The 25,642-nt window shown below is 41.4% G+C and overlaps 1 long non-coding RNA gene across 1 annotated transcript in view; it reads right to left on the reverse strand.

Annotated features, from left to right (window-relative positions):
* Window positions 1–25,642, reverse strand: part of LOC137096697 (uncharacterized) — a 99,834-nt gene that overhangs the window by 20,724 nt on the left and 53,468 nt on the right. The gene's annotated exons all lie outside the window — the stretch shown is intronic.

Raw genomic sequence — 25,642 nt, forward strand, 5'->3', positions numbered from 1 at the left:
ATTTATTTACCATATCTATACCCCGCCCTTCTCACCCTGAAGGGGACTCAGGGCGGCCTTACAGATAGGCAACAATTCAATGCCATATAAAACAAATTGTCAATTAAAATAAACAACTGTATTCAAAACACAGAATTAAAACATCTTAGTATTAACATGCAGTCCCAAATGGTATTTGAGCCATTCCAATTGTCAATTGCACATATTCCATATCTATGTCTAAGATTGCATTACTTTACTGGCCAAAGGCTTGGTCCCACAGGCATGTCTTCACTTTCTTCTTGAAGGCCAAGTGGGAGGGGCAATGATCTGATTTCATTGGGGATGGAGTTCCGTAGCCCAGGGGCCACCACTGAGAAAGCCCTGTCTCTCGTCCCCACCAGGGCCTCCCCAGATGATCTTAACCTCCAAGATGGTTCTTAAGAACCATCTACTACTTCTTAAGAACTACCAAAATAATGAAACACAAGTGGAGTAGTTCCACATAACACTTTTTAAGATGGGCCAATAAGTTATACTAGGCACTGGCTGTTAGGAATTGTGGGAGTTGAAGTCCAAAACATCTGGAGGGCTGAAATTTGCCCATGCCTGAGTTATACTATCTAATTTTTTTTTTCGTGTCAGGAGCGACTTGAGAAACTGCAAGTTGTTTCTGGTGTGAGAGAATTGGCTGTCTGCAAGGACGTTGCCCACGAGACGCCCGGATGATTTTGATGTTTTTACCATCCTTGTGGAAGGCTTCTCTCATGTCCCCGCATGAGGAGGTGGAGCTGATAGAGGGAGCTCATCCGCCTCTCCCCAGATTCAAACCTGCAACCTGTCGGTCTTCAGTTTTGCCAGCACAGGAGTTTAACCCACTGTGCCACCGGGGGGTCCATACTATCTAATGAAATTATGTAAACGAAGCCACACTGGACATGTTGTAAGTTGCACTGTTGGCATCACTATTTATCTAGCAGCATTTGTGGGTTTGATATTCGAATTTGGGGGGGGGGGGGGGATGAAATAAATGTATCATTACTAATGTACTAGTGTAATTCAGGGCCTTTTACACTTTTGGAGTTGCGGTAGAGCAATGGGTTAAACCCTTGTGCCAGCTGAACTGCAGACCTGAAGGTTGGTGGTTCGATCCGTGAGATGGAGTGAGCTCCTGTCTGTCAGTTCCAGCTTCCCATGCAGGGACATGAGAGATGCCTTCCATAGGATCCTGGAAACCGTAGTTTGTTGTTGCAGCAGACAACGAAGCAAAAATAGCCAACAGTTTTGGTGTTGCGGTAGAGCAATGGGTTAAACCCTTGTGCCAGCTGAACTGCTGACCTGAAGGTTAGTGGTTTGAATCCATGAGATGGGGTGAGCTCCTATCTGTCAGCTCCAGCTTCCCATGCAGGGACATGAGAGATGCCTCCCACAGGATCCTGGAAACCGTAGTTTGTTGTTGCAGCAGAAAACAAAGGAAAAATAGCCAACAGATCTATAAAGTCCAGAATTCCATACTATTGAGCCGTGGCAGTGAAACTGGAGTCAAACTGCTATAATTCCGTTGCATCTCCTTCAGTTTACTTCATCAGATACACGTACATGATTTTGGAGTATTTTAAATTCCAAAAAAGGGAATGCAACACATATAAGCAACTTGTTATCTGTAACAGGCAGACTTTTGCAATTCTAAGGGTTTCTACATGATACATGGAGAATTTTGAGTTAGTTTCAAGTTCTGTTAATGCTGCACGAGAGTTCACAGGAGGAAAAATATCTTCCTGGGCAAAGTAAACTGGGAATGCTACAAACCCCTATCCTCTAGCTCTGACATCCATGCGTTTGCACCAGGAGACCGGGCTGAAACCAAGGTAATTCTCAGCTTGCTGTAAAGATTAATTTATTTCCTCCAATGTACAAAGACACATTTTTGCAAGGTATCACGGATGTTTCCAGCAGCCCATTATATGCTATTGAAGTATTATGATCTCTTTGCCCTGGTTCCGTATTTTCAAGGGTAAAAAGCTTTTAGTTATATGCAAGGCAATTCCAGGAGTATTAGGAGAGCACATGAAATTACTGTCCTTCAGACTGCAGATAGGTATTTTTTTCCCCTATGCCAAATTACAGGCCTAAATCAAAATTGACCCACCATTAGCAAAATCTCGCTTTTACAGTAAGTGCAGCGTGGAGAGTTTTCCCTGCTTTCCGACTGCATTTGGAAAAATGAAAACCATCTCCGTATTCTACCCGAGTGGCAGCAGCTAGAAAGGAACTGTTTCAATGAGGTTTTAATCATTCTGAGCATCTCAGTAACACTTTGCAGGTGACATTACCTGCCTAGGAGGAGACAAGGGGGAAGAACGAAAAATCCACCCCAATCGCCATACGAAACAATCATGCCTGAAACAGTATGTGGCTTAGCATTTATATTACAGATATTGCACTGAAAACTTCTACACACAGTGACATTATATCCTTATAAGGAAGTGGTGGGGAAAATGCAGTTCTTGAGACCCATAAAACTGGCCAGTTTTTAAAAAATAGTGTTTAATGTCCCCAAACAACCCAAATGAGACATGAAATCCATGTTGATCCAACACCTGGTGGTCACAGCTAGAAGTCAGCTGTGACCAGTAATACTGTAGAATTTGAAGAGGCATGAAAGCAGGGTGAGAGAGAGGAATTGGTTTTGTTTTAATTGAGATTCCCTTATCTTTTTCTGTCTGAGCCTAGCAGAACGCCGAAGCCACTGTTCGGCTTGTCTGTTTTGACTAATCTCCTGCCGTCTATCTATTTGCTCATTAACTTCTGCAGGTGCCGAGTTGTTTTCAAGCCCCAAATCCTGGGAACTCTGGTAGCAATTCAAGGAGCACACCATCATCCCCACACCCTTCAGGGATATTCTTATGGGAAACTACACTTTGAACAGGGATCTCCTGTTCATTCTCTGCATCAATATCACTGACCAAACCATTGCCATCTTAAAACTCATTGACATCACTCCCCACATCCAAAGGACCTGATCCTGAAACACAATCACAGGCTGAGCTCCAACACTACCTGTGAAACACTGTTACCTCAGTTATAAAATACTACAGTTAGATATGGAAACAGAAAAGCTCTTGTAACTACACTTGCCTCCTTTGCTCTTGACTTTGTTCCTTCTGGCAGTAACAGCCAACCCCCTAAGAGGCAGATATTCAATAGGCCATTGTATATAATGGGACCTCAGCAGCCACCAATTTTGGTATCTACGGGGGGGGGGGGGGGGTCCTGGACCAAACCCCAGGGGATACTTAGGAACCACTGTAGCTTCCTTGCTTACGTCTTTCACGGCTGTTTCTCTGTTGATTTTCAAACAGCAAGCTCCTTGGAGCCGGCATCTGTTCCCTCATCCTCTGCCAAGCACCATGCAGATTGGTGATGCTAATTTAAACACACAACAGAATGTCTTCCATGGCTAATTCGTTCCCACTGGGCTGGACAACAAGCAGTAGGCCATACGCCATCTCCCTGGGGGGATTTGGCTGCCCATACTCTCTGCTTGCAGTCCCCATCGTTCTTGAATAGCTCTGTTGAAAAACCAACCATCAGTTGGTTAATCACTCCAGGATGCAGACATCCCCCTGTCCTATCTTTTCCTTCACTCAGCACCATCGCATCCAGATCACTTCCTTGAAACTCAGAGCAATTCACTCCCAATTTCTTTCTCCTCCTGAGAAACAAACAACTATCCTCTTCCGCTCAGGGAGAATGTTAACTGAGTCATAAAAGCACAGAGTTTATAGAGAAATATCACTTTTGCAGAGAAAACCAACAAGGTGTCAAATGGTCCTCAAGGAACCTTTATATGAGTAGGAATACTGTTTCCTTGGAGAACAATTTGTTTCCTCTGAAAAAAAAAGATATTTTCAATTGTGATGCTCAGCAATCCTTGGAATGAACCAGCCTTTAGACACAGCATCCATGACTTTTGAGAGAGGGATTTGATCTTGTGTTAAAACCACACAATTTCTTGGCTATCATGCGGCACAAATCCCAAGAAAACTTGGGGAGTCCAAGGGGCTGCCTACCTGTCACAGCTCTGGTTAGACCACACCTGGAATATTGTGTCCAATTCTGGGCACCACAATTCAAGAGAAATATTAACAAGCTGGAATGTGTCCAGAGGAGGGCGACTAAAATGATCAAGGGTCTGGAGAACAAGCCCTATGAGGAGCGGCTTAAGGAGCTGGGCATGTTTAGCCTGAAGAAGAGAAGGCTGAGAGGAGATATGATAGCCATGTATAAATATGTGAGGGGAAGCCATAGGGAGGAGGGAGCAAGCTTGTTTTCTGCTTCCCTGGAGACTAGGACGCGGAACAATGGCTTCAAACTACAAGAGAGGAGATTCCATCTGAACATGAGGAAGAACTTCCTGACTGTGAGAGCTGTTCAGCAGTGGAACTCTCTGCCCCGGAGTGTGGTGGAGGCTCCTTCTTTGGAAGCTTTTAAACAGAGGCTGGATGGCCATCTGTCAGGGGTGATTTGAATGCAATATTCCTGCTTCTTGGCAGGGGGTTGGACTGGATGGCCCATGAGGTCTCCTCCAACTCTTTGATTCTATGATTCTATGATTTCGTGGTTCTCAACCTTCCTAATGCCGCAATCCCTTAATACAGTTCCTCATGTTGTGGTGACCCCCAACTATAAAATTATTTTCGTTGCTACTTCATAACTGTCGTTTTGCTACTCTTATGAATTATAATGTAAATATCCAATATGCAGAATATATTTTCATTCACTGGACCAAATTTGGCACAAATACTCAATACACCCACATTTGAAAACTGATGGGGTTGGGGATGGGGATTGATTTTGTCATTTGGGAGTTGTAATTGCTGGGATTTATAGTTCACCTACAATCAAAGAGCATTCTGAACTCCAGCAACAATGGAATTGAACCAAACTTGGTACACAGAACTCCCATGACAACAGAAAATACTGGAAGGGTTTGGTGGGCATTGGCCTTGAGTTTTGGAGTTTTAGTTTACCTGCATCTAGAGAGCACTGTGGACTCAAACAATGATGGATCTCGACCAAACTTGGTACGAATACTCAATATGGAGTTTGGGCAAAATAGACTTTGACATTTGAGAGTTGTAGTTGCTGGGAGCTGAAGTTAGCTTTCAATTTAAGAGCATTCTGAACCCCACCAACGGGAGAACTGGGCCAAACTTCCTAAACAGAATCCCCATGACCAATAGAAAATACTGAGTTTTCTGATGGTCTTTGGCAGCCCCTCTGACACCCCCTCGGGACTATCCCAAGGGTCCTGACTCCTAGGTTGAGAAACACAAAACAAATCATCAGCCACATATGTGGTTTTTAATGAGACATGCTGCATCATCATGGGATATCTAGGCCCTATTCCACTGTAGAAATTATACTGTTTAGCCCAGGGGTCCTCAAACTAAGGCCCGGGGGCTGGATACAGCCCTTCAAGGTCATTTACCTGGCCCTCACTTAGGTCAACCTAAGTCTGAAATAACTTGAAAGCACACAACACCAATCCTGTCTCATCCGCCAAAAGCAGGCCCACACTTCCCACTGGAATAGTAATAAGTTTATATTTGTTAAAATTGTTCTTCATTTTAATTATTGTATTGTTTTAAAGTGTTTTTTGCACTACAAATGAGATATGTGCAGTGTGCATAGGAATTCATTCATTATTTTTCTCAAATTATAATCTGGCCCTTCAACAGTTCGAGGGACTGTGACCCAGCCCTCTGTTTAAAAAGTTTGAGGACCCCTGGTTTAGCTGGTATTGCACCACCTGACATCTGCCAGGAAGTAGCAGCCAATAATGAAAGGACCAAGGCAGTGACATCTCTGGCCTATCCCCTGTTTGGATATCAACCAGCATGCCAATGCCTTAAATCAAGAAATAGTTTTCTAAGATCTACAGAGATACTCGCAGGAACACCTCAGCAAGCAAGAGTCCAAAAGTGGCAGGCTAAATCCCGGAACCTCAAGCCGTGGCTGATACCAAATGAGAGACTCCCTCCTGGGCACACAGAAGACTTGAAAGGTGATGAACAGACTGCATGAGATGCAGAGCCAACCTTGAGAAATAGGGCCACAAAGTGCACAACATTTGAGTGTGGAGAAGAGCAAACCACAGATCACCTGTTACAATGCAGCCTGAGCCCTGCCACATGCACAATGGAGGACCTCCTTATAGCAACACCAGAGGCACTCCAAGTGGCCAGCTCAAAGGGCATTTAATATAAGTTTTTTAACTTTGTGTTGTTTAATACATTACAACTGCACCTTTGGTTTGCTTCTGATACGATAAATAAATAAATATCGTCAGCCAAATACATTTGGCCACAAAGATCCAATTTTAAGGGAAACTACAAAATAAAGGATCCAACCTCACTCCCCTTTTTCGATCGATCCATAGTTAAGATTATTAAATCTAACTGCAATATCTTGCCTGACACCCAATATGCAAGGCAACCTGATCATATATTTCGCTTGATGCCTTTCCCCCGTTTAAATCTAAAGCATCTGTCAGGATTCCTTTCAAAACAGGACATTTATTTTAATGGAGCATTTATTTGCTCGAGTTCCGACAGCAAAACACCCACCCAACTGCATTTGACAAAATATGTTTCAATCGCTTAGACGTGACAGCGGTAAAGAGCACGGAATCACATACGAGGATTCAGAAAGTAGCAATTTTCATAAGAAAGAGATATAACAGAAAAATAGTCCTTTTTTCAAAATGAAAGAGGACAGAAATAACGTTTTGCTGTGGCTATATATAGCTACCTGCAATATCCAATATACAAATAACTGATATATCTTGTTTACCTGCAACATCCAATCCCCTCTGCAATGCCTGCTGAAAATGTCTGAATACAGATGATTATTTACAGAGTCGTCGTTTTTCACAGCATGGGCCATTTCAGATGATAGAATTTGGCTTATTAAGGTATGAATGAGCTTTGTAGGCTTACCAAATATCTACCTATCACTTTCAATAAGCCGATATTTAGGAGAAGGGTCTGTGTTTGTCCAGTTACATCACAGTATTTTGTTGACCCTGGAGGGCAGCTGCCCACCAGAGAAGGAATCTGGGATATCAAAACTCGTCAATATTTTAGATTTTAAGCATCTAAATTAGATCTCAGCATCTCCACTCATCAACAAAGAGCAAGAAAAATAAGAGTCCTTCCACTTATTTCTCCCATCCCCAAATCTGGTTTCTGTTCATGGAAAAACTCCAGCACTGGACAAGTTTAAGATGGGACACAACTGTTTCTGTTTATTTTACTCTATTATTATTACAGTTATCATTTTTCTCTATTTATTATTATTACATTTACATTATTTTACTATATTATTATTTTATGACATTTATTATTTTACTCTATTTATTATTATTATTTTGACAAATTTAAGATGGGACACACCAGTTTCTGTATATTTTACTCTATTAATATTACAGTTATTATTATTCTCTATTTATTATTTTACTATATTATTATTTTATTACATTTATTATTTTACTTTTATTATTATTATTATTATTACATTTAACATTTTATTCTATTATTATTATTATTATTATTATTATTATTATTATTATTACATTTCCTTTATTCCACTCTATTATTATTATTATTTACACAAAAGCACAGTATGTCACAGCAAACGAGATCTATATGCTGGATTTCGTATCACGAAATCACAAGTCGAACACTTCCCAAGCGTCTAGGACTATGTGATGTATTTTCAAATGATGCATGCAGATCCAAGTAAGGTGGTCTTCTGCAGTTAACAGATCGTGATTTTGTCAATATTTATTGTTTCCAAATGCCGGCTGAGATTATTATTATTATTATTATTATTAGAGTTAATAATTAATATTATTAACTCTAATAATTAATAATAGTTAATAATTAATAATAAATATTACTATTAGAGTTATTATTATTTCATTCATTTATTTTACTCTATTATTATACACAAGCACATTTACATTGAAGGAGGTTAGAATAATTTTTTAATCAGAGTTGGACAGTCTTATCTTAAATTACAGTTTTATGTAAATATTCAAAAACACAGAACCACTGATGCCTCAATTAATGTAATTTTATTGGTATCTAAATTTTGAAATTTACCAGTAGCTGCTGCATTTCCCACCCTCAACTTATACTCAAGTCAATATGTTTTCTCAGTTTTTTGTAGTAAAATTAGGTGCCTCGGCTTATATTTGGGTTGGCTTATACTTGAGTATGTACGGTATATATAAATGCATGCAGATTAGTGTTTTCACTTGCCAAGGAAGAGTATTCAGAGAATTTAACAGTAAAGTTGGTGAAGACTTTCAAGAAATGTCTAAATAGTAGATTCCTTAATCATAAGCTCCACTGGTGGGTTGTGTGGCTGGATTTGTATGTGTTACTCGTTCTGCAATGAATTTATTGTGAGGTTGATCTAAGGTGGCCAGGTGTCAGAAGCAGACGCCGGCAGAAGACTCTGTAGGCACAAGCCATCCTAGCACAACTGAAATAAACATCAGAGCTTGAAAAGTAAATTTTTAAAGAAGAAAAAAATATATAATGATGACATGAAGCAGCATTTTTGGAGGGAATTTTCTGGAAACGGAGCATCTACTACTAGACTAGCACCTTCAAACTGCTTCATGCCTGCACCTCACCCAATTATGAAATTGTATCTTGCAAAAGTTGGCAAACTCTATGTGTCACATTGAAATTAGGCAACTAAACTTCCTGCTCAAGAGGTGCAACCAAGAGCCAACTTTGGAAAGTAAGCCTTGAATTAATTAAGTTTCCTTAAAAATTCGAACTCAAAATACAACATATACACACTGCTTCATACCATTATGTGATGTTTAACACAATAATATACATTTGACCCCATAACACACAACATCAGTGGTTCCCAACCTTTTTTGACCAGGGACCACTTTGACCAGGGATCACTTTCCAACATTAGTACCAAAAGGGTTATAAATGAGTTTTTGGTCAACTTTAGATTCAGTTTGGCTATCTGGGGTGCTGATTCAGAAAACTGCATTGGTTAGACCACATCAGCTCTAGTTTCTGATACAGAACATTTTATTTATTTATTTATTTATTTATTTTTCAAACTTATATGCCGCCACTCCCCTGGGGATCGGAGTGGCTTACAAGAACAGGCTAAAATCTAACACAATTTAAAAACAATTTAAAACAATTTAAAAACAACAATACCATCCCCAGTAGTTGCCATCTGCTCGCCCATAGAAAACCATATTTAATAATCTAGAGAGCTGATGTGGGAGTAGTAGTATTTTTTGGGTAGTCAACTTCTTCCCTCCCAACATCCCCGTTTGCTCTTGTTGCCAGTTGCTCTTGTTGCCATGTGGTTACAAGTCAACGGTGTAGTAATGGTGAGGCTGAGGTGCTGATTCAGAAAATTGCCTTGGATAGACCACATCAGCTCTAGTTTCTGATATGCCATCCCCAGTAGTTGCCATCTGCTTGCCCACAGAAAACCGTATTTAATAATCTAGAGCTGATGTGGTCTATCCAATGCAGTTTTCTGAATCAGCACCCCAAATAACCCCAGAAACAGGCCTAAAACCAAAGACACCAAGGTGCCACATGGAAGGCTCTGCTCAGGTGAAGGAGGAGGAGAAGAGGTTTGTTGTCGCACCTTTCATGGGTAGTCAGCCTCTCCCCTCCCGACATCCCCTGTGTCTCAGCACTATAAATAAAATTGCAGTTTAATTATCTCTTAAATTACAGTTTCATATAATTATTGTTTCCATTCGATGTTTGATGTTTTGTCTTATGTCTGTTATAACAGGCTGTGTTTTTTTAATTTAATTTTAGTTGTCAAGTCATAATTCGGTGTTAATATATTGGGTTGTTTAAAATTTTGTTAGTATGGATGTATTGTTGTTGTATTTGGGAATTGAATTTTGGCTTTTTATGTTTGGAATCTGCCATGAGTCCCTCCAGAGAGATAGAGCAGAATATAAATAAAGTAGTAGTAGTAGTAGTAGTAGTAGTAGTAGAATCATAGAATCAAGAGTTGGAAGAGACCTCATGGGCCATCCAGTCCAACCCCCTGCCAAGAAGCAGGAATATTGCATTCAAATCACCCCGACAGATGGCCATCCAGCCTCTGTTTAAAAGCTTCCAAAGAAGGAGCCTCCACCACACTCCCTCCGGGGCAGAGAGTTCCACTGCTGAACGGCTCTCACAGTCAGGAAGTTCTTCCTCGTGTTCAGATGGAATTTCCTCTCTTGTAGTTTGAAGCCATTGTTCCGCGTCCTAGTCTCCAAGGAAGCAGTTTGCTCCCTCCTTCCTGTGGCTTCCTCTCACATATTTATACATGGCTATCATATCTCCTCTCAGCCTTCTCTTCTTCAGGCTAAACATGCCCAGCTCCTTAAGCCGCTCCTCATAGGGCTTGTTCTCCGACCCTTTATCATTTCAGTGTTAATATATTGGGTTGTTCAAAATTTTGTTAGTATGGATGTATTGTTGTTGTATTTGGGAATTGAATTTTGGCTTTTTATGTTTGGAATCCACCATGAGTCCCTCCAGAGAGATAGAGCAGAATATAAATAAAGTTGTTGTTGTTGTTGTTGTTGTTGTTGTTGTTGTTGTTGTTTGAAACACAACAAGATGAGTCCACAGCAGACACTCTGCTGGCTGTTGAATTGGACACTTCCCAAGTGTCTAGGATTATTATTATTATTATTATTATTATTATTAGATAATGATGCTGGGGAAAATGAAAGGAAAAAGGAAGAGGGGCCGACCAAAGGCAAGATGAATGGATGGCATCCTTGAAGTGACTGGCTTGACCTTGAAGGAGCTGAGGCGTGGTGATGGCCAACAGGGAGCTCTGGTGTGGGCTGGTCCGTGAGGTCACAAAGAGTCAGAAGCAACTGAACGAATAAACAACAACAACAAATTAAAATATTTATGCCCAACCCTATAGCACAGGATTTTGGATTTAGACCTAACTCCATACAGCCAATGTGATTTCAGGTTTAACCCAACTCAACCCACGAGATCATCCAAAGGCAGTCTAAAGAGAGGTAGTGAGGATGGCACCAGGGAGGGTGCCATTTCCACATTATAAATATCAATCTATATCTGATTTCCCATCTATATTCCAGAGGTGAAGCTTAGGTCTCAATCATTGTCTGCCGGATTTTAATTGCAGCCATACAGAACTTAGCGACATTGTACATCACAGCTGAGTATATAAGAGGGTTTCGCAAGACCAGTCACTCTTGTTGCAATGGTGTAGTAATGGTGAGGCTACAGACCATATAATAGTTCTTGGGGACCACTGGTGGTCCACGAATGACATGTTGGTGATCACTGCACAATCAGAGGCAGCCCTAGGTAATGTTCAATGGTAAACAAACAGTATTTTGCCCCCCTCCCCCAACCAATCACTGATATATATTTTCTGTTCATCATGGGAGTTCTGTGTGCCATATCTGGTTCAATTCCATCATTGGTGGAGTTCAGAATGCTCTTTGATTGTAGATGAACTATACATCCCAGTAACGACAACTCTCATATGTCAAGGTCTATTTTCCCCCAAGAGCACCTCAAGAAGCGCCCCTGGGCAAAATCAACTATACTGCAAATGCTTACTTTGCGTAATGGGTTGAGCCGCCCTTGTGCACAATATAAACCCAGTCTCTCTCTGTCTGTCTCTACTTCTCTTCATTCTTTCTTCCCCACTTTTTCTCATATCAATGCCCCTAATGAAATGAATGTTGTGCATGGCAAAAACTGTCACAACATCATACACACAAATATACATATACATACACAAACAAGTTAGAGTATAAACCATAGCATGGAGTTAGATCTATTGAGTCAACACTTTATGGAAAATGTGTACTGAGATGAGGAACTGGACAGATAAAACTATGCAGTTTTCTTATCAGTGAATACAAACATACACTTCCATATTTATAATATGCACTTTAATCATATTTGTCTGAACCATCTATGTAGAGTTCATTAAGCATGTTTTCCGTTTCTTGCCACCATTTTGCAAAACAATACAGTCAAGCAGAAAAATTACCAGTGCCTTCAGTTCTTATCTCAGTTGGTCATTAAAATTTTGGCATGAAAAAAATATCCTTCAGACTCTGAACTTGGCAGGATGGCACCCACAACACAAATGGACACTTAATCCCAAAATCATACAACCAGAGTTAGGTTGGCAGAGGAAGAGCCATGTGAAAAAGCCATCCCTAAGCAAACTCCAAGAGCTATTCCCAGGAAATCCAATCAACAAATGCAAACATTAGAAAATGATATGTTGCTAATGACTAAGTCTGGACTAAAACACTATGCCGCAAGAAGCAGAAGAGTCAGCTGGCAGGCACCCAAAATGATTTAGGAGACCATGTGTGGCATGGCAATGGCTTCATTTAACCTCCTGCAATTACACTGGATGAGTCAGGGATTGCGCCTCATCAAACAGAGAGATTGTTCTTGAATTTGCAAATAGCTTGATGTGGACTCGCCATGTTTGAAAGCTTCCCATGGAAAGGCATTCCTAAAAGCATCTCAAGAGCCTTCCTGGATCAAATCAAAGGTTCATCTAGTCCAGTATTCCTCAACCTGGGGGTTGGGAACCCTAGGGGGGATCGCAAGGGAGTGTCAGAGGGGTTGCCAAAGACCATCAGAAAAAAACAGCATCTTCTGTTGGTTATGAGGGTTCTGTGTGAGAAGTTTGGCCCAATTCTATCATTGGTGGGGGTCAGAATGTTCTTTGATTGTAGGTGAGTTATAAATCCCAGCAACTACAACTCCCAAATATCAGGACTCTTTCCCCCAAACTCCAACAGTGTTCACATCTGGGCATATTGAGTATTCATGTCAAGTTTGGTCCAGATCTACCATTGTTTGAGTCCACAGTCCTCTCTGGATGTAGGTGACTACAACTCTGACAGACTGCTTGGTGTAGCTTGCCTTACATGGATCATCTACTACTGCATTGTTGTGACATGGAGGTGAAGGTTATTTTTGGACCACTATTCCAGAATTCTCCCAGCCAACATGGCCACAAGATCCAAATTCAGACATAAGATATGCAAAAACCTCAGCACACACTTTTTGTTGTTGATGTTGTTTTTTAATATGTTGTATAACAATTCCCAAACAACACAAAAAGGCAGCAGTTAGAACCAAACCAAAATGCTTTGAAAGCACAGAACTGACAAACACATGCTATGAATCAATATAATAACAACAACGTGAATTCAGGAAAAATAATTCATCCATTTGTGATGAAAACATCTTTTGTAGAATGATGTTTTTGTAATTATATTGATTCACGCTTTCTGTTTTTCAGCCATGTGCTTTCAAAACATTTAAGTTTTGGATAACAATTCCCATCTTTTCCAACTGGAATAAATATTAGTTAAGGGACAACACATATGAGAAGTAGGTTAAGGAAGGCAGATTGGAGCAGACGGATAGGGAAAGTTTCTCCACTCAGTTTTCCTATTCAGTCTCCCATTTTGCTGCCCCTAATCTAAAACAGACTCATACACTTTCAGCATTTTGTATACAGAAGATGCTCCAATTCTCTGATTATTTGGAATGACCTTTACTACAAACAGTCTCTGTACACAAGACAAGCATGGCAGGGTAAAAGGCTACATGCAAACCTTTCTCTCCAGCAAGTCATTTCCTAAAAGCGCAAAGTCAGTTCATGTTTGTTTACACTATGGGAAAGCATTTCATCCATATTTTACTAAAGACTTACATGCTGTGCACTCTGCCAAGAGCTATCAGCATTCAACATGGCACTGTGCACAATAGAGAGAAGGACTTTTTGAACTGGAGTAGAACCAGAGCTTGGAAACAAACGTTTGTGGACTAAAACTCCTGGAATCCCTGTGTCTGGGTTTGCTAGGAAATGCAAGAAAAAGCATCATTACAGCCAGATAAATGTATGTTGGATGGAGCTTATTGCAGTGTTGTGTTTCTTCTGTAGTGACATAGTGCTTGAACTGTGATTGGAATGGCTCTTTTCATTAACAGGAAAAAAACCCCAATTAATCTAATATCACTTTTATTCCACCACTCTTTCTATGTGTTAACATCCTTCCGCTGCAGTCCTAATATTGTGAAATGGAGGAAAGTCTTGCACGAATGCCAAAACTGGTTGTCCATGTTGTCCATGGTCATTCATTCAACTGAAAATTACAGGGCTCATTATTATCCGCAGTTTCATATAGTCACACGAAGTTTGCATACGAGAATTGTGCTGTACTGATTTCAATAATGTTGTAGTTCAGTCTGTGATTGTGTCTGATGTCAATGAGGATGACAGTTTTCCTGGCCTGAGCTTTCAAGTCCTAGCCTTGCTGAAAGACAACGTTTCTAATGAATGGAGGGCTTCTCCTTTAGATTCTCAAGGTCAAATTCCTGAAAGGGACCCACGGCAGCCTTTCCCTGAGGAACTGTCTTCTGAGGATGAATTGTCAGGTGCAGAAGTTAATGAGGTTGAAGATAGAAGACAGGACTTTTGTTAACTAAGACAAAGTTCCCAAGCTCACCAAAGGTCAGCCCATTTATTAAAAAATAGAGAAAATAAATCCTTATCTTGCTGTAAAGGCAAATGGAATGTTTTCCTTTCATTTCATGAGACAGGAAAAGCTTTATATGAGATGGGGAAAGGATTTAGGCTCAGTCTGGTCAACGTTGGAGTTTCATGACCATCTTGTTTTCAAGTTTCATGTTTCAAGTTTTGCCAGGTTCCTGTTCTGTGCATTGGATCTCCATGCTGTCTTGTTCTTCTGGGTTTTGCATTCTTGGATCTTGTGTTTTTACCATTGTACCTTGAAGTTCATGGACTATCTGTTACCTTTGGAGCATACTGTTTTGCACTATACTGTTTCTACCATTTCACTGCTTTGCTTACATATATCCTTCAATAAACGGCTTGCTGATTATACTGATGTTTAAGGACATAGGTGTTCCTGCTCTGGGATACAACAAATAGGATTTTTTCTTGGACACATAGACCCAGAGATAGTTGGAAACCCTGATATACTTTGCTAGAAGGGGTCACACTTTCAACCCCTGGCACCTCCAGTCAAAAGGATATCATACATAGAGGAAAGACCTCTAGGTGAAACCATAGTAGCAGTCATTCAGCAGTTATTACAGGACTGTTATAGGACTATAACATCCATTGTCCCCAACCATCAAAGTTAAAGACTGTGAATGACATGAGGTCTAATGTACCAATCGCTGTGGGCACCAGGGATGTATCTATACTGTAGAAATAATGTAGTTTGATACCAATTTAGCTGCCATGGCTCAGTGTTAACGGAATTAGGGGAGTAGTAATTCTACAAGGAGTTTAGCCTTTTCTGCCGGTGTGTTGTTGCCTCACCAAGGTGCACATTCCAGGATTCCATAGCAATGACCAGTTTTAGTTAAATGGTTTGAAGCTGCATTAATTCCATAGTGTAGATCAGTGGTTTTCAACCTTTTTTTGACCAGGGGTCACTTGACCAGGTACCAATTTGACCAGGGACTATTCTCCAACATTAGTACCAAAAGGGTTACGAATCAGTTTTTTGTCAGCTTTAGATTCGGTTAGGTTATTTGGGGTGCTGATTCAGAAGATTGGATTGGATAGACCACATCAGCTCTAGTTTCTGATACAGAACATATGCCACCCAGTAGTTGCCAACTACTACCCCCAGAAAACCATATTTAATAAGCCTCGACACTATAAGAGGGTTTCGCGAGACCAGTCACTCTTGGTGTTGGCTAGATCATGCATAGGTACACCCTGTATCTTTTGAATGGAAACGCTAAAAAAGGCAAACCATTTCAGGATGCCACACCAAGTACTAATGGGAGATAGGTCTAACATCCAACGATCAAGAGGTTGCCAATGTCCAGAGGCAAATAATCTAAGTTTTATTCCAAGAGCAACTCAACAAGAAAGGTTGAGTTGATGGAGAGGGTGAACAGGGCACCTGCACGACTTTTGGGACAGAACAACAGATTTGAACTTGGGCTTCCAATATGCCAGACCAATATTCAAGCCACTTACCAATATCACCGGATTTCACACAGCTGTGGGAAATCACGGCAGCTAGATGAGAAATATATCCCTTTCTACTTTCCCTCCTTTCCAGCTGTGAGTAGCATTATTATTGTGAGGAATACAGCAGTTTCTTCCTTTGAATCATCCCTCAAACCTCCTGTGCCGCTGAACTATTTCCATTGAACAAACCCACACTAAGGAATGGACAACGCTGCTTGCTCCATTCATATTTTAAGAAAGGATGCAAGTGCAAAAAATCTGAGGATACAAATGATCAAATTCCCTATGCATTTCCTTTAGTGTAGCATATTAAGACAGCTCAGTGTAAATGCCACCTGAATTCGTCTTTGCTGAGATCTATTCCTTAAAAAATAATAAGAGCAGGAGTAAGGATGCAAACAAGCAACAAGACTCTGCCTAGGACAGACAATTTCACGTAGAGATGTTCCTCACATAATTGCCCTCTAAGGAGAACAAACAGAAGTTTTGCAATACAAAATCCTGCAGCTCGTGTTCCTCTCCCTTTCCTGATGATGAAGGGAAACAAACCTCCACAGGGCTCACAGAGAAACTTAACACAAGGTGCATCTATACTGTAGAATGAATGCAGGCTGTCACTATTTGAACTGCCATGGCTCAATACTATGGAATCACAAGAGTCACAGTTTTACAAAGTCTTTGATGATGATGATAATAATAATAATAATAATTGCTGCAGGAAGATTACGGAGACAGACTACAAGCAGAGGCATAACACTATTGCTCAGATGATTAATTGGAACTTGTGTCACAAATACTATCTGTCTGCGACTAAGAACTGGTGGGATCACAAGCCCGAAAAAGTTACAGAAAATGAACATGTCAAACTACTCTGGGACTTCCGAATTCAGACTGACAGAGTTTTCGCGCACAATACTCCTGACCTCACGATCATGTTAAAAAACAAAAAATGGATTGTTGATGTTGCAATCCCAGACGACAGCAGGATTGAAGAGAAACAACTGGAAAAGCTGACGCAATACGAGGATTTAAAGATCGAACTGCAAAGACTCTGGCACAAGCAAGTAAAGGTGGTCCCTGTGGTGATCGGCACACTGGGTGCAGTTCCTAAAGACCTTGGCCTGCACTTAAACACAATCGGCGCTGACAAAATTACCATCTGCCAGCTGCAAAAAGCCACCCTATTGGGATCTGCATGTATTATTCGCCAATACATCACACAGCCCTAGACACTTGGGAGGTGTCCGACGTGTGATCCAATACAACAGCCAGCAGAGTGACCTTGTTTGCTGTGTACTTTTTATGTTTCAAATAATAATAACTTTATTTAATACCCCGCCACCATTTCCTCGAAGGGACTTGGGGCGGCTTACAAGGGGACAAGCCCAAAAAATACAGATTAAAACAAACAAATACAATACAATAAAATCAACAACAACATGTCAGAATTTTTTTTTCCGAGTTAGAACATTTTAAAACAATATCATGGCTGAACGATTAAGTGTTGAATACAGAGGGCTCAGGGTATGTGCAATGGTTCCTAAATAGACCCAAGGGAAAGTGCAAGATTTCAATAAGGCCCAGTTGGGAGGGTAATATCCTTAGCCATTTAAAGTGCCAGGATTACAGGAAGAAGAGCCAACTAAAGTGCATGAGCCTTGGCCTGTTAATGTTTATTGCTTATTTTCTGTTATGAGTTTTATTTTTATTGTTTTGTATTACTTGTTGTTATTGTTTTTATTATTGATGTATTGTGGGCTCAGCCTCATGTAAGCCGCACCAAGTCCCTTGGGGAGATGGTAGCGGGGTATAAATAAAGTATTATTATTATTATTATTATTGGCAAGCTTGAACCAATTCTCTGGTGAGCTGCCTAGTCAAATGCACAATGGAACATCCAGGTTTTTAGGTGCTTGCGGAAAATGGATAGAGTAGGTTCCTTCTCTGCCAAAAAGGGCTGGTGCTATTATTCCATAGTATTTAGCCATGTTATGAACACCAAGCACAAAGTAGCTGCACACAATAACTTCCTGCAGAAACTTACTGGCAGCGCATGGGGTGCAGACCCAAAATTAATAAGAACATCATCCCTGGACTTGTCTTACTCAACTGCTGAGTATGCCTGCTCTGTTTGAGACAAGTCTGTCCACACAAAGCAGGTGAATATAGCACTGAACGAAACATGTAGAATAATCACAGGATATCTGAAATCTACCCCGGTTGATAAACTCTACAAGTTAGCTGGCATTGCTCTCCCTGATGTGTGACAGGAAGTTGCTGCCAACTGTGAGAGAAATAAAGTTGAACACTGTGAAAGCCATCCACTGCATGACTATCAGCCTCCTCCCAGTAGACTCAAATCAAGGAAAAGCTTCATGAGAACCACCACTCTGCATAATGTTTTCCCAGCAACAGCAAGAGCATCCCTCTGGGCAGCTAAACCAGGAAATCTCAATTGGATGGCCTGGCTCTTTGGCTTAGAAATGGAGATGAGAGCCAGCCTTCAGAGTCGGACACGACTAGACTTAATGTCAGGGGAAACCTTTCCCTTTACTTATATATAATGGCAAAATCAAGGTTTGCTTTCTGGAATATTTTTGAGTGTTTTCAAGCTATGGTTTGAAATTTGTGAATACAGAATCTGTGGGTACAGATGTCTGGTTGTGTAATAAATATAAATAATTATAAATAACGGAACATGTTATCATCAAAGAAATAGAATAAATACATAAAATAAAATGGTCCCAACATCAGGTCTATCACAACCAGATACAGTGAAGACATCTGCCCTTGCGCTATGATACTCTGCTGCTGAGTATGCATGCCCAGTGTGGAACACATCTCACCATGCTAAAACAGTGGATGTGACTCTTAATGAGATATGCCGCATTATCACGGGGTGCCTGTGCCCTACACCACTGGAGAAATTACACTGTTTAGCCGGTATTGCACCACCTGACATCCGCCAGGAAGTAGCAACCAATAGTGAAAGGACCAAGGCAGAGACATCTCCAGCTCATCCCTTGTTTGGGTATCTGCCAGCACGTCAACGACTTAAATCAAGAAATAGTTTTCTAAGATCTACAGAGACACTCGCTGGAACACCTCAGCAAGCAAGAGTCCAAAAGTGGCAGGCTCAAACCCAGAACCTCAATCAATGGCTGATACCAAATGAGAGACTCCCCCCTGGGCACACAGAAGACTGGGCGACTTGGAAGGCGCTGAACAGACTGTGCTCTGGCACCACGAGATGCAGAGCCAACCTCAAGAAATGGGGCTACAAAGTGGAATCCTCGACATGCGAGTGTGAAGAGGAGCAAACCACTGACCACCTGCTGCAATGCAACCTGAGCCCTGCTACATGCACAATGGAGGACCTTCTTGCAGCAACACCAGAAGCACTCTAAGTGGCCAGATACTGGTCAAAGGACATTTAATCAACTACCAAGCTTGCAAACTCTGTTTTGTCTGTTTGTTAAAAATGTAATACAATTGTCTAGTTGATACTGACACGATAAATGAATCAGGTCTATGGCAGACCATTTATTCTCAATCACTCAGCACTTCTCCTCACTCTGGAAAAAAGGAAGACATCTTGTTTCCTGGATGCTAAACACAAATACAAATTAAATGTGAGGAAAGGAAGAGAAACTATCATTCCAAGGATATTGCTCGAAGCAACAATAGGAAACAAATGCTGTCAACATCACAGTTCCAGACATCTGTCTCCAGCAGTTATGTCTGTATGTGTGTGTGTATACTCATAATATACAGGATATAAACATGGTCAGGCTCTACAGTGTTTCAGCAGAATAAACAAACTTAAGGCACTGATGTACAAGCTTTTCTGGCAAATGCATTGCTGCTCCAGTCCGCAGCACAAGACATTTTGCCACGCGGGAACAAGTAACAGCACATGTTGTAATATGGCTTTGGGTCTTATCCACTGACCTGAATAGAAAGCTCTAATGTGACAAGAATGCGACCCAGCTGCTAAAAATTAAATCATGGTTTAGTTACTATAGGTTAAATGAGCGCCATTCTCCAAAATGTTTGGGACCCAAGGTTTTGGAATATCCAAATACAATGAAATTTCACGCAGATGGGATTCCAAGTCTATACAAGAAATTAATTCATATTCCATAAACACCTTGTACATACAGCTTGAAGATCATTTTATACTATATTTTATAATTAAGTGCATGAAACAAAGCTTATGTTTCAGAAAGTAAAGGTGGCACTTTCTCAGCCACCTGTGTCGATGATTTTGGAGCATCCAACTCTATAATTCTAGTATTTTGGATTTCTGATGATTTTATGTACCCAAACTTTGCCTCATGAACTAAGGTAAAAGTAAAGGTTTCCAAGACATTAAGTCTAGTCGAGTCCGACTCTAGGGGGTGGTGCTCATTTCCACTTCTAAGCCGAAGAGTCAGCGTTGTCCATAGACGCCTCCAAGGTCATGTGGCTGGCATGAATGCATGGATGCCATTACCTTCCCACCGATGTGGTACCTATTTATCTACTCACATTTGCATGTTTTTGAACTTCTAGGGTGACAAAAAAGGGAAATGTTAAAGAATGCTCAAACTTTTGTATATTTCATATGCCACTAAGGTAATGCTCAAGATCCTGCAAGGTGGACTCTAGCAATACATGGAGCGAGAGTTTCCAGATGTACAAGCTGGCTTTAGAAAAGGCAGAGGTATGAGAGAACAAATGGCCAATATCTGCTGGATAATGGAGAAAGGCAGGGAGTTTCAGAAAAACGTCCATTTCTGTTTTATTGACTATTCTAAAGCCTTTGATTGTGTGGATCATAATAAATTGTGGTAAGTTCTTGGTAGTATCGGGAATCCAAATTACCTTATCTCTCTCCTGAGGAATCTGTATAAGGACTAAGTAGCAACAGTAAGGATAGACCACGAAACAACTGACTGGTTCAAGACTCAGAAAGGAGTATGGCAGGGCTGTATACTCTCACCTGATCTATTCAACTTGTATGCAGGACACATCGTGAGATGTGCGGGGCTTGATGAATCCAAGGATGGAGTTAAAATTGCTGGATGAAACATTAACAACCTTAGATATGCAGATGATACCACTTTGATGGCCAAAAGCAAAGAGGAGCTGAGGAGCCTTCTAACCAAGGTGAAAGAAGAGAGTGCAAAAGCTGGGTTGCAGTTAAACATAAAAAAAAACAGGTTTATGGCAACCAGACTGATTGATAACTGGCAAATGTGGAGGTATGACTTTTCTAGCTGCAAAGATTACTGGAGATGCAGACTGGAGCCAGGAAATCAGAACAAATTTACTTCTTGGGAGGAGAGCAATGATCAATCTCGATAAGATAGTGAAGAGACATCACACTGGCAACGAAGATCCACATAGTTAAAGCAATGGCATTCCTGTAATAATCTATGCATGCAAGAGCTGGACCTTAGGGAAGGCTGAGCGAAGGAAGATAGACGCTTTTGAACTGTGGTGTTGGAGGAAAATTCTGAGAGTGCCTTGGGTAGCCAGAAGATCCAACCGGTCTATACTCTAGGAAATAAAGCCAGGCTGCTCACTGGAGGGAAGGATATTAGAGGCAAAGATGAAGTACTTTGGTCACATAGCGAGAAGACAGGAAAGCTTGGAGAAGACTATGATGCTGAGGAACATGGAAGGAAAAAGCAAGAGGAGCCGACAAAGTGCAAGATGGATGGATGGTATCCTTGAAGTGACTGGCTTGACCTTGAAGGAGCTGGGGGTGGTGATGGCCGACAGGGAGCTCTGGTGTGGGCTGGTCAATGATGTAACAAAGAGTCGGAAGCAACGGAATGAATAAACAAGGTTGGCAAAAGCTGGGGCTAACAGCAGGAGCTCACCCTGCTCCCTGGATTCGAAATGCCAACCTTTCGGCCATTTCAGCAGCTCAGCAGTTTAATCCGCTGCACCACCAGGGCACATACACTACATTATGAAAAACATTGCATAAAACTATATCTGGGCTATGTGTACAAGGTCTAGTTGTAACATAATTGAATTTCATGTTTAGACTTGGGACAGATCTCCAAGCTATCTCATTGTGTATGTATACGCAACTGCAGGAATTCCAACATCTAAACATCTAAAGCAGTGGTTGTCAACCTGTGGGTCCCCAAAACACCTGGGGGCCCACAGGTTGAGAATCACTGATCTAAAGAAATCCAAAACACTTCTGATTCCAAGCATTTTGGAGAAGGGATATACAACCAAGCTAGAAGGTAAAAAGGAAGGCAATGTTTCTATCTCCTAATATCATTCTGGAAGATTACACTCCTATTTACCTGTTCTCCGAGGTTCGCTTAACCTCTGATTTCTTTAGCATGTTTCAAAGATCTGAAAGCCTGTGCTTTTTCTTGCTGCCTGTATTCCAGCACAATCCTCATAAAAGCACATTTAATGAATGGCTCCATTTCCTTTGCTTTTTTATCTTCAACTCCTGAAAAGTGCCAATTCGAGGCCAAAAAGAGACTACACCGCGTCACATTCCTTCCCAATCCTCTGTTCGTTTACAGCTGTCCCAACCTGTACGTCAAAAATAAAACACTATTTCAACAATTATGATATCTTGTCTCACAAAACAAGTTAGAACAGGGCTAAAGGGGAAGTGTGATTTGCTAGACCTCCAACGCCAAAGGGTTCAAACTATGGGCCCCTTACCAGGATCCTGCCTAAGAAAATGATATATGGACTGATAGGTACCGAAGCGTGACACCTGTATCGCGGTTTTTGACTTTTAGCTTTGTCTTTCAACCCAGAGAGACTTAATTGATGCAGATTCCCAGTCGCAAAACGCATACGACAGCGTTGCTGGGGTAATCCGTTGCTATGAATAGAATTTTTCAGACAGAACACGGTGCTTGGTACGCATCCGAATGCTTCTGCATAATTGGCTTCAGGTATGGAAATCAGGAGAGCTTGGGATGAGCCAAGTGCTTTTAACAGAGTTTGTTTCTTTTCCGTCGCCTCCTTTTAAATACATGTTCTCTTCCCTGCCCTGAATACAAATACACACCTGAGTAGTATGTGCTCCAATCTGGTAGTTTCTGCCAGCGTGCTTTAAAAACATGTGGCTTTGGAGCATGTATCATAAATTATTGGAGTTCACTTGCTTTGTAAGTATGTATGTGAGTTCAAATGGCTCTCCAGAGTCAGTCTAGACCTGGCATGGGCAAACTTCAGCCCTCCAAGTGTTTTGGACTTCAACTCCCACAATTCCTAACAGCCTACCGGCTGTTAGGAATTGTGGGAGTTGAAGTCCAAAACACCTGAAGGGATGAAGTTTGCCCATGCCAGGTGTATACAGAGAAACACACATATTTCTCAAACCAATACCAGAAGTTTATGGGTGAATCTATATTTCCAGATATACAGTGTTCCCTCACTTATTGCGGGGGTTACGTTCCAGGAACTCCCGCAATAAGTGAAAAACCGCAATGCAGGGATGCTATATTTATTTTAATATTAGTATGTTCAAGTTGATTCCTCTGATGGGAATGGGGATGTCCTTGAAGATGTTCCTGAAGGGATTGGGGATGATGGTCTGTTTCCGGGACCTGGTTTTAGAAATGTGGGGCATGAGTGCATTTCAGTTGATGGCTTTGAGAGGTCTGTATTACTGCAAAGGGATTCTCAAGATTTTGAGCCTGGGAAAGGTTCTGCGCTTGGTCAGGTATCTCCAGGTGCAGATTTTAATGAAGCCTTGAACAGAAGAAGTGCTTTTAGCCAGCAAAAACAAACAAATCAGAAATCAAGGAGCTCAGTCAGATTAGAGCAGAAGCGAGATCTGAAACCAAAACTGAGGAAAAATCCATTCTTAGCTGTTTGGGAAACAAAGTAGACATATAAGTGCCAAGTAATAAGTTTAGCTTCAGATAAAGCAACATTGGATTCACATTAAGTTCTTCATGCCAAGTTCCTGGACCTTTGTTTTTATTTGGTTCCTATTATAAGTGCCTTTGCTGTTATTTTGCCTTTGCCATCAAGCATCTCGTTTCATGGACTTCTTTGGACTATCTCTCTTTGGATTTATTGCTCTTTCTACTTCCTAATCAATTGGATTTACCTTTTACTGCAGACTACTCTTTATTTCTTTGGCTTTTATTATCCTCAATAAACTGTTTGCTGTTTTAACTCAACTATGTGTTGTTTAAAGTCAGAGGGAATCCTGCTCTGGAGTGCAACAATGCGAATTGTGAGTAGATCAATAATAATAATAATAATACTTTATTTGTACCCCGCTACCATCTCCCCAAGGGACTCGGTGTGGCTTACATGAGACCAAGCCCACAGTGCATCAGTAAACAAAAGCAATAACAAAACAATCTAAGCAATACAATTAATATAAATCACATAACAAAAAATAAACAATAAATCAACAGTAACACACAAGCATTTAAAACCAATGGCCAGGCCAAATGTAATAGATTAAAATTAAAAATAATGCTGGACATGAACAAGGTAAGATATAACTGGGATAGAATTTTCAAGGAGAGATGAAGCAATGCAGTCAGTCCTAAATCAATGGTAAAGTGCATTTTGAGGGCATATTGCTGAGAGTTTTCCTTATTCTGGGAAGGCACACTGGAACAACCACGTTTTCAGGCTCCTCCTAAAGACTGCCAGAGTTGGGGCATGTCTGATGTCCTTGGGAAGTGAGTTCCAGAGTCGGGGGGCCACCACCGAGAAGGCCCTCTCCCTCATCCCCACCAATCGTGCCTGCGAAGGAGGTGGGAGTGCGAGCAGGGCCTCTCCAGATGATCGAAGAGATCGTGTGGGTACATACACATAAATGCGGTCATGCAGGTAGGTGGGTCCCAAACCGTTCAGGGCTTTGTAGGTAAGAACCTGCACCTTGAATTGGGACCGGAAAATGAACGGCACTCAGTGGAGCTCCTTAAACAGGAGGGTTGACCTCTCTCTGTAAGAAGCACCAGTTAGTAACCTGGCTGCCGCACGTTGTACCAATTGAAATTTCCGGGCCGTTTTCAAGGGCAGCCCACGTAGAGTGCATTACAGTAATCCAATCTGGAGGTGACTAAGGCATGGAGCACCCTGGCCAGATCCGACTTGGCACACGAGTCTCAATTGTGGGAAGGCCCTCCCGGCCACCACCGACGCCTGAGCTTCAAGCATAAGTGATGAGTCCAGGAGGACACCCAGACGGTGTACCTGTGACTTCAGGGGGAGGGCAACCCCGTCCAGCACAGTTTGCCACTCTATACCCCGATCCGGCTTACGATCGACCAGGAGGACCTCTGTCTTGTCGGGATTGATCCTCAGCTTGTTCCTCTTCATCCAGACAACCACAGCGGCCAGGCACTCATCCAGCACCTGAGGGGTATCCTCGGAGTTAGGTGGAAAAGAGTAGTAGAGTTGCGTGTCATCCACATAGAGATGGCACCCAACTCCAAAACTCCGGATGACCTCTCCCAGAAGTTTCATGTAGATGTTGAAAAGCATGGGGGACAGAATGGAACCTTGCGGGACCCCACAGGTACCGCTGCGGCGGGAAGGT

This window comes from Anolis sagrei, chromosome 3 (genome assembly GCF_037176765.1).
Source record: "Anolis sagrei isolate rAnoSag1 chromosome 3, rAnoSag1.mat, whole genome shotgun sequence".
NCBI classification, from domain to species: Eukaryota; Metazoa; Chordata; class Lepidosauria; order Squamata; family Dactyloidae; genus Anolis; species Anolis sagrei.